Source organism: Hemitrygon akajei, chromosome 22 (genome assembly GCF_048418815.1).
Source record: "Hemitrygon akajei chromosome 22, sHemAka1.3, whole genome shotgun sequence".
NCBI classification, from domain to species: Eukaryota; Metazoa; Chordata; class Chondrichthyes; order Myliobatiformes; family Dasyatidae; genus Hemitrygon; species Hemitrygon akajei.
The window spans coordinates 12,222,425-12,231,375 of NC_133145.1; the positions used below are offsets into that span (position 1 = coordinate 12,222,425).

General features: G+C 44.9%; 1 protein-coding gene across 3 annotated transcripts in view; it reads right to left on the reverse strand.

The window, feature by feature from the left end:
• Positions 1–2,817, reverse strand: part of unc13d (unc-13 homolog D (C. elegans)) — a 242,203-nt gene extending 239,386 nt beyond the window's left edge. Inside the window, exon 1 of one of the 3 annotated variants that reach the window (XM_073026706.1) lies at positions 2,557–2,815. The gene's annotated coding sequence lies outside the window, so the exon portion shown is untranslated. Of the gene's footprint in view, positions 1–2,475 lie in introns of all 3 variants that reach the window. The other 2 variants (XM_073026705.1, XM_073026707.1) reach the window with 2 other exon arrangements.
• Between the last annotated feature and the right edge of the window lie 6,134 nt (positions 2,818–8,951).

Sequence of the window (8,951 nt, forward strand, 5' to 3'; positions counted from 1 at the left end):
ATTCTGCTTTCATTTCACTAGGGGATAACACTTCAATACAGCATGCACAATAATAATGCCCCAAAACAGCAATCCTTTAAGCCATTGATAATGCTCGAATGGTACAAATTAACACTCCAGCTGGTAATAGTAACCCACACAGGGTACTCCAAACCAGGAAGTATACTGCAGCAAAGCTACCCGATCACATGCAGATCAGGTACTCTAATGAGCAGATTGTAGAAGGTTCTGTGGAAATACTGATTCCCCCTCTTCTTCGTATGAAGTAGAACATAACAGGGTACAGGTCATTGTGGGTCCAGTAGCCAGTAGCATTTAGCAGTGTGATAATTAGTGCACAGCTCAGAATGCCCCAAGGAGCTGAGCTAGCTGATGAGGAGAACAACAGTGACTCTCAGTCCCCAGGCTTCATGCTGGTACCGGTTCAGGTGACCAGTGGCCCACTGACAATCATACAAGCACAGCACCCACTGCACACAGCAATATGGAAAGTCCAAGCTGAGTTTATTGTCATATGCACAAGTACATCTCCGTAGAGTGCTTTGAAAAACTTACTTGCAGCAGCATCTAACACTCTGATAACAAAGGTTCACAACAAAGTCCTGGACAACAAGATTCAGTGACGGCGGATATTAATGCTGACAACCACCACCAACACCTTCAAAGTGCCAGGAAAGTCTTTGTTTGAATGAGAAAAATGATTTTTAAATTTAAATATGAACGCCTCAGATCTGACACAAAACTCGTGCTATCCTGGGCAGAAGTGATCTCTACTTTTCTATAAGCTTTTGAGAACTGGACTACCTAATTACTGCATGCACTTTGCTGAAAAGTACCATCAAACACCGGCTCTCAAAGCCCTCTGAGTTCACTGAAAGGGTAAATGAACTAACTTCCGTGTCCTCTCCCAGATCAGCAGCCCCAAATTCAAGGCTTTATTTACACTGTCATGATGGTGGGCCACATCCGTAAACACTCCTAAAATAGGCACTATTCTGAACTCTGCCAGGCAGACTGAAGCTTCCAGTGAAGAACAGCATAATCCCTTCCACTTGCTGGGAACATGACCACTTAGTGTGGAGAAGTATTATCCAGGGTGTATTGAGAATGTAGACTCCAGCCATCGACAGTACAGAGAGGCCTTGCACGAGTGGCAAAAGAAGTGCAGCAAGCACACAAGCTTCCCACCCTCTCATCCTGTCAGGCCCCTCCTGCCCCACCTGTGGGGGTATCAACACCTTCCACACTGGCTTCATCCGCCAATTCAGAACCTACAAGAGTGGGAATGAGCCATCCTTGATGCTGAGGGACAGTTCAAGAAGAAGAGAAGATGAAAAGATAACTCGAGGAAATCTGCAGATGCTGGAAATTCAAACAACAACACACACAAAATGCTGGTGGAACGCAGCAGGCCAGGCAGCATCTATAGTGAGAAGCGCTATCAACGTTTCGGGCCGAGACCCTTCGTCAGTCCTGACAAAACGTCGACAGTGCTCCTCCCTATAGATGCTGTCTGGCCTGCTGCGTTCCACCAGCATTTTGTGTGTGTTGCAAGACAAAAAGATATCAAGGTTAATCTGATTCACCTTATAACTTCACTGTTGTCATCCTGTACAAGAGTAATGGACTGGTAAGTAACCATAGCAATTAATGTAAATTAATTAACCTGGTCAAGGCCTGGACACAAGAACACAAGGAGCTGAACTGCAGGCCCGATCACCAATAAATCTGCATTAAGTTGACCCAACTAATGGTCAGGAATCCAGGGATGGGGATGAGGTTTTGGAAGGCTACAAATGGCTTAACCATCGATTTCCAATGAAATTCCTTCTCCTAATCACCGCTCAGCAACCTTGTCAGTCTCCCTTCATTCTTTATCCACGTGCAGGCGTTCAGTGACACCATCCAATAGTGCGGTCAGCTTCCACACGTCTAGCATTCGCTGCAAAACTGCCGAGAGATTCACTTCACAGACTCCTCACCAGAATGAAAAGCTGTCCAACCTGAACCAGTACCTGCAGAAATCAGCCGCTGCTATCCCCACTCAAACCAACTCGCCACGTCACGCCTCATTCTGATCAGGAAACTGAGAGCTGAGAGCTTACAAGAGACCATTCAGCCCCGAAGGACTGCTCTGTCAGAACCAGCCATCTCAGCTCTGTCTGTATCTCAGCAATGTTTCACCTTCTCACTGTATTTATTCCTTCCATCGATCAACGCTTGCTGCCATTACCTGCTGAAAGTGTATTAACTAGCGTTCAGTGTATCCCGAAGCCTCATGCACGAAGCAGCTGATTAGCACTTAACCAATGCACCAAGGGCTGCCAAACTCCAGAGGAGTGTGAGATACTGGCCTACCCCTTCCCCCTCACGCAAGTGATCAGGCAGCTCGCTAGCAGAGGGAGTTTACTTTCTGGGTTGTGAATTCAGAGCCCAAATCCAACAAGCACAGCTCAGAGGACGAGTAACACTTACCCCACCACCAATATCGCTGTCCCAAATGAAAGCTTGCAACTCGATATTCAGTCAGCACGGACACAGTGTACGGCAACTTACTCTACTTGGTCAGGTGGGCGCAAGGAAAACAATAGGCTCTGCTTAAAATCCACAGCGGCAAATGGGACATTGGAATGGATATCTATGCTGACTGCAGCTCCTTCGATGTGGGATCACCTGCTGATGAAGAAAGCACGATTCACGTTGTAGTATTGACCAATGGCCCCCTTGACGGTCAGAAATGCAGGCAGTTAGTTGAGAGCGTTGGCTTGTGACATACTTTCCAGCATCAGCGGAAACCACAAGCCTATCTGTGCTGAAATGTTAAGCTACTTCGGAAATGTAAACTACACACTCGATGCTGAGCACATGTGACACGCGAGGGTGGGGGGTTGAGGTGCAAACTGCTCCTTCCTGCTATTAATCAACCTTCTGGAGAAAACTTTTATTGCCTAATTTCCTTACTTGATGAACCTGTCCTGCCACTCACCCCCAGCCCTGCTTCCTAAGATCAAGAGCAAGATTATCTGCAGAGGCTGTTGCAGCAAAAAGTGCACTGTTGAAAGCGATCTATTCAGCCAGTGTAGGCGCTGCGATATGTCTTAACATAGCATCTCCCAGGCAACACTCGATAGCAATCAGGAACAAGGAGTGAGCTGTGTTTTTCTCCTTTACTTAGCACCACTGAGACCGGATATGGTATCCGAGCTATCATCCAGCTAACACACCCAAAGTGCGAGAGGAACTCAGTATATCAGGCAGCATCTATACAGGGAAATGAACAGTCAACATTTCAGGCCGGGACCCTTCATCGGGACATCAACAGTTTATTCCCCTTCATAGATTCTCCCTAAACTGGTGAGTTTCTCCAGTATTCTGTGGGTATTGCTCCGGATTTCCAGTATCTGCCGTCTCTCTTGTAGCATCCAGCTAAGGTATCTAATCCCAGGAGGCGGAACTCTCTGTACGCCCTGAAATTGTGGGTAATTTTCACTTCTTCATTATCTTTCCCACCAGACTTACCGCTACACCTGCTCCATTTTCTTCATTGTGATAGCCTTGGGACGGACGTACAGTGCAAGAATACTGAAGCACCAGCTCCATTAGATCCTGCATCAGCTCTATCCCGAGCGGTACACACGGAGCTCAGCAACTCAGGTCAGGCAGCATCTGCGGACGGGAATGAACAGTCAACGTTTCAGGGCTATGATGTACTCTGTCCTCACGTACCAATCAAATGACCCAATTTGTGAAGTACCATACATACCTATGGAATAATTGAATAAACAATCCTAATATGGCTTCACCAAAGACAGTAGCTGCTTTATTAATCCTAATATAACAATCCAAAGCTATGTCATCACCATCTATGTTTCGACTTTTATTAATTTCCTTATTTACCTTACAGTCTATGCCAGTTTTCAAACTAATCCCACCAATCCCCTTCTCCCATGTACAGTGCCTGTAAAAAGTATTCACCTCCCCCACCCCCCCCCCCCCCGGAAGTTTTCATGTTTTATTGTTTTACAACATTGAATCACAGTGGATTTAATTTGGCTTTTTTGACACTGATCAGCAGAAAGGACTCTTTCATGTCAAAGTGAAAACAGTTTTCTATAAATTGGTCTAAATTTATTACAATCATTAAACACAAATGAATTGACAGCATAATTACTCACCCCTTCAAGTTAGTATTTCATAGATGCACCTTTGGCAGCAATTACAGCCTTGAGTCTGTGAGGATAGCTCTCTCTCAGCTTTGCACACCTAAACACTGCAAATTTTCCCTATTCTTCTTTACAAAACTGCTCAAGCTCTGTCAGATTGCATGGGGATTGTTAGCAAACAGCCTTTTTCAAGTTCAGCCACAAATTCTCAATTGGATTGAGGTCTGGACTCTGACTTGGCCACTCCAGGACATTAACTTTGTTGTTTTTAGGCCATTTCTGTGTAGCTTTGGCTTTATTATTGGTGTCACTGTCTTGCTGGAAAACAAATCTCCCAAGTCGCAGTTCTCTTGCAGACTACATCAGGTTTTCCTCCAGGATTTCCCTGTATTTCCCCGCATTCATTTTACTCTTTACCTTCACAAGCCTCCCAGGGCCGGCTGCAGTGAAGCATCCCCACAGTGTGATGCAGCCACCACCAAGCTTCACAGTAGGGATGCTGTTTTTAATGATGTGCAGTGTTTAGCTTACACCAAACATAGCATTTAGTTTGATGGCCAAAAAGCTCAATTTTGGTTTCATCAGACCATAGAACCTTCTTCCAGCTGACTTCAGAGTTTCCCACATGCCTTCTGGCAAACTCTAGCTGAGGTTTCATGTGAGTTTTTTCCAACAGTGGCTTTCTCTTTGCCACTCTCCCATAAAACTATCCAGCAACAGTTGTTGTATGTGCATTATCGCCCATCTGAGCCACTGAAGCTTGTAACTCCTCCAGAGTTATCAAAGCCCCCCTCACTAGTCCTCCTCGTGCACAGTCACTCAGTGTTTGCTCTAGGCAGATTTACAGTTGTGTCATATCCTTTCCATTTCATGATAATTGACTTAACCACTTGACTCCAAGAGATAATCAGTAACTTGGAAATGTTCTTGTATCCATCTCCTGGCCTGTGCTTTCTAATAACCTTTTCACAGAGTTGCTTAGAGTGTTCTTTTGTCTTCATGGTATAGTTTTTGCCAGGATACTGACTCACCAGCAGCTGGACCTTCCAGATACAGGGGTGTTTTCACTACAATCAATTGAAACACCTTGACTGCACACGGTGATCTCCATTTAACTAATCAGGTGACTTCTAAAACCAGTTGTCTGCACAAGTGATGATTTGGTGTGTCATATTAAAGGGACTGAATACTTGTGCGATCAATTATTTTGTGTTTTATATCTGTAATTAATTTAGATCACTTTGTAGCGATCTGTTTTCACTATGACATGAAAGAATCTTTTTCGGTTGATCAGTGTCAAAAAAAGCCAAATATCTTCACGGGGGGTGGGGGGGGGGGATTTATGGCAGCAAATTAAGCCACCCACACATCTTTGGGGTTTTGGAAGGGAAAGGGAGTTCACAGGGAGAATGTCCAAACTTCAATAGGGATCGTGCTCAAACCCCACCACTGGCTCTACAAATGGTACATCACTGTCCCTATACCAAAGTTCAAATGTGTATATGTTACCATTGAAATTCATTTTCCTGCTGGCATCCACAGTAGAACCAAGAAATATAAAAGAAACAATTAAAAGCTGTATACAAGAAAAGATTGACAAAGAGCCATGTACAAAATAAAGTCATAAATAAGCAAATAAATAAAACTGAGAGTGTGAATTGTAGAGTCACTGAAAGTCAGACAGTAGGTTGTGGAATCAGTTTAGAGCTGAGGTAAGTGAAGTTATCCTCATTGGTTCAGGGGTCTGAAGACTGAAGAATAATAACTGGTGGCGTGGGAACTAAAGCTCCTGTACTTCCTTCACAATGGCGTCAGCGAGAAGAGACCGTGGCCTGTATAGTGGGGTCTTTGATGATGGATACTGCTTTCTTGCGGCACCGCTCCTTGCAGTTGTGTTTAATGGTGGAGAGGGCTTTGTCTGTGAGACACCATCTTTTCTAGGCTTCCCTGTTCTTGGGCATTGGCGTTTCCATACCAGTCAGGATCGTCTCCACCATGCATCTATAAAAGTTTGTCTAAGTTTTAGATCACACACTGAATCTGTGCAAACCTCTAACATAGAAGAAGCACTGTGATGCCCTCTTTGTAACACACTTAAGTGCAGGTCCCAGAACAGATCGTCTAATATGATAATACCAAGGAATTTAAAGTTCTGACCCTCTCCACCTCCAATCGCCTATTGAGGACTGGCTCATGAAGCTCCAGCTTCTTCTTTCTGTAGGCAATAATCAGCTCTCTGCTTTTGTGGTTGGCGTGTGGCACCATTCAACCAGATTTTCAATCTCTCTCTTAAATGCTGATTCATCAGCACCTTTGATTTGGCCAATGACAGCAAACCAACCCCAATTGACTACTAATTGACTACTAATTCAGAATCTAAGTTCCAGTCCACAATAGCAGATACACCAATTGTTGCAAATGTTATGATCATTCAGAAACTACCTATTCATGAAACAGCTGGAGATGATTCAGCCCAGGACAGCAGAAGAACTGAGACTGGGTTGAAGGAGCAGTCCCTGTCTCCGTAATGTATTGTACTGTAATGTTCTGTCTAAATGGGGAACAAAGAACGGAATTCCAGGGATAAGGTGGCATTGTCTCCCTTTAACATCAAAGTATCATTTCACCGAATGTGTCATCCAGGCACCCCAACAACACTAAAACCAACAGCAACTAATTGAAATAATCGGTTCCATACCTTGTAGAAAAGAAGATGCCTGTACAATACTTGCCCCGGTTCCGTCACACTTCTACAGCAGTTCCTCACAGGTGCTGTCCTGGGCCCAACCATCACCAGTTGATTCATGAATAAGCTTCCTCCCATCGTGACTGTGGACGTACAATCTCCAGTTCCGTTCACGACTCTGCAAAATGAAAGCATCCCATGCCAGCAAGCCATAGGGTCTGACCAACTCTCAGATATGACCTGGCAAGTGACAACTAGAACTTATGCCTCAAAAACCATCTCCAGAGAGATCCTAATCATCTACCTTCGACATTCAATAGATTACCATTGCCAGGTCCCTACCATAAACATCCTGGGGGTCACTTTTGACCAGAAAATCAACTGGACTGGCTACATAAATAGCAAAGGCACTAGAGCAGGTCAAAGGCAGAATGCAAGTGACTCACATCCAGACACCTTAAAGGCCTCTCTGCAATTTACATGGCACTAATCAGGCCCCAGGAATCATTGTCTCCATTGGTGTGGATGAGTGCAACTCCAATAACTCTCAAGAGGTTCAACATGAACTCAATTAGTGCCCCATACCCGCTCTCTATTCAGCCAAAAGCACAGTGAGTGAATAAAGAACATACAGCAAAGGACAGGCCTTTGGCCTACAATGAGTGCAAGAAATGACTGCAGAAAGTACGCATTTAATGGTGTGATTCTTAACAGTTCTGATGTACAGGGGGATCTTGGGCTCTAAGTTCATAGTTCCCTTAAAGTGGCTGCACAAATTGATGGAGTGGTTGAGAGGGTATATGGAAAGTTTGTCTTTATTAGCTAACACACTGAGTTCAAGGGTGAGGAAGTTATGGTGCAGATTTATAAAGCTCTGATTACACTGCATCTGCATTCATCTCTGATCACTCCATTACAGGAAGGATGTGGAGGCTTTGGAAATGGTGCAGAGGAGGGTTTACTATTGCAAACTTGTGGTGAACTACATATACCTGTCTGACACGCCCCCCCCCCCCCCCCACTGACTGCTCCTGTGGCTCCTCCCACTGACCCTGGTAGAGTTTGTGGTGAACTACATATACCTGTCTGGACTGCTCCTGTGGCTCCTCCCACAGACCCTGGTAGAGTTTGTGGTGAACTACATATACCTGTCTGGACTGCTCCTGTGGCTCCTCCCACAGACCCCTGTATAAAGGCGGTTGGAGACACAGCCCCTCCCTCAGTCTCCAGGATGTCGTATGGTGATCTCTTGCTGCTGACTGCTCTCTTCCAGCGAATAAAAGCCTATATCTCGCCTCACGTCTCCAAGAGTTATTGATGGTGCATCAAAACTACCACGTTACCATGGATCCCATGCATCTTAATCTTCTGGATCAGCATACAGTGAGGGTCCTCGTCACATGCAGTGTGAATCATTTACAAATGTGCTGACACCACTTCCTGAATTCTATATCTTTACCACTAATAGAGGTAAGGGTTTCAGACTTTAAACATGTTGCTATACCTATGGTTTCCTCTCCATCTTGCCTCGGAAATGGAAGGTACAGCCTTCAATGTCACTGTTTCTAAATCCTGGATCTCCCTCTCCAACACCAGCTTCACTGGAAGGAGTGCAATGGTTCAAGGTGGCAGATCAACATTGCCTTCTCAAGGGCAATTAGGGATGGGCAATAAATGTTGGTCTTGTCAACAGTGCCCATAACCTGAGAAATGGGCATATTAAAAAATACACCAGCTAACTTTGGTTTGTTGGGCAGTGGCAACATTCCTAGAACTCAGTGACACCACAGTTCACCCTCCATTGGAAGACACATGGGTGATTGCTGGCTTAATGAGGTAAGTACACTGAATGTTACTAATCAGCCCATGCCCACGGTGGGAAACATCAACGCGATGGTGATCGTGTTAACAGCCTGCTAGAATCGTCTCCTGACCTCCTTTGATCAGGGAAATTGACCAACAGCACAGAGTCATGACAGGCCAAACAGGAACACACACAAAACGTAGTGGGCAAGTATGTCCCTTCAGGTATAAAAACAGAATGGGGTATGAGAAAAGACATATCGGTTAGGTGTTTTTTTTAGGAAAATTAAAACCATTAG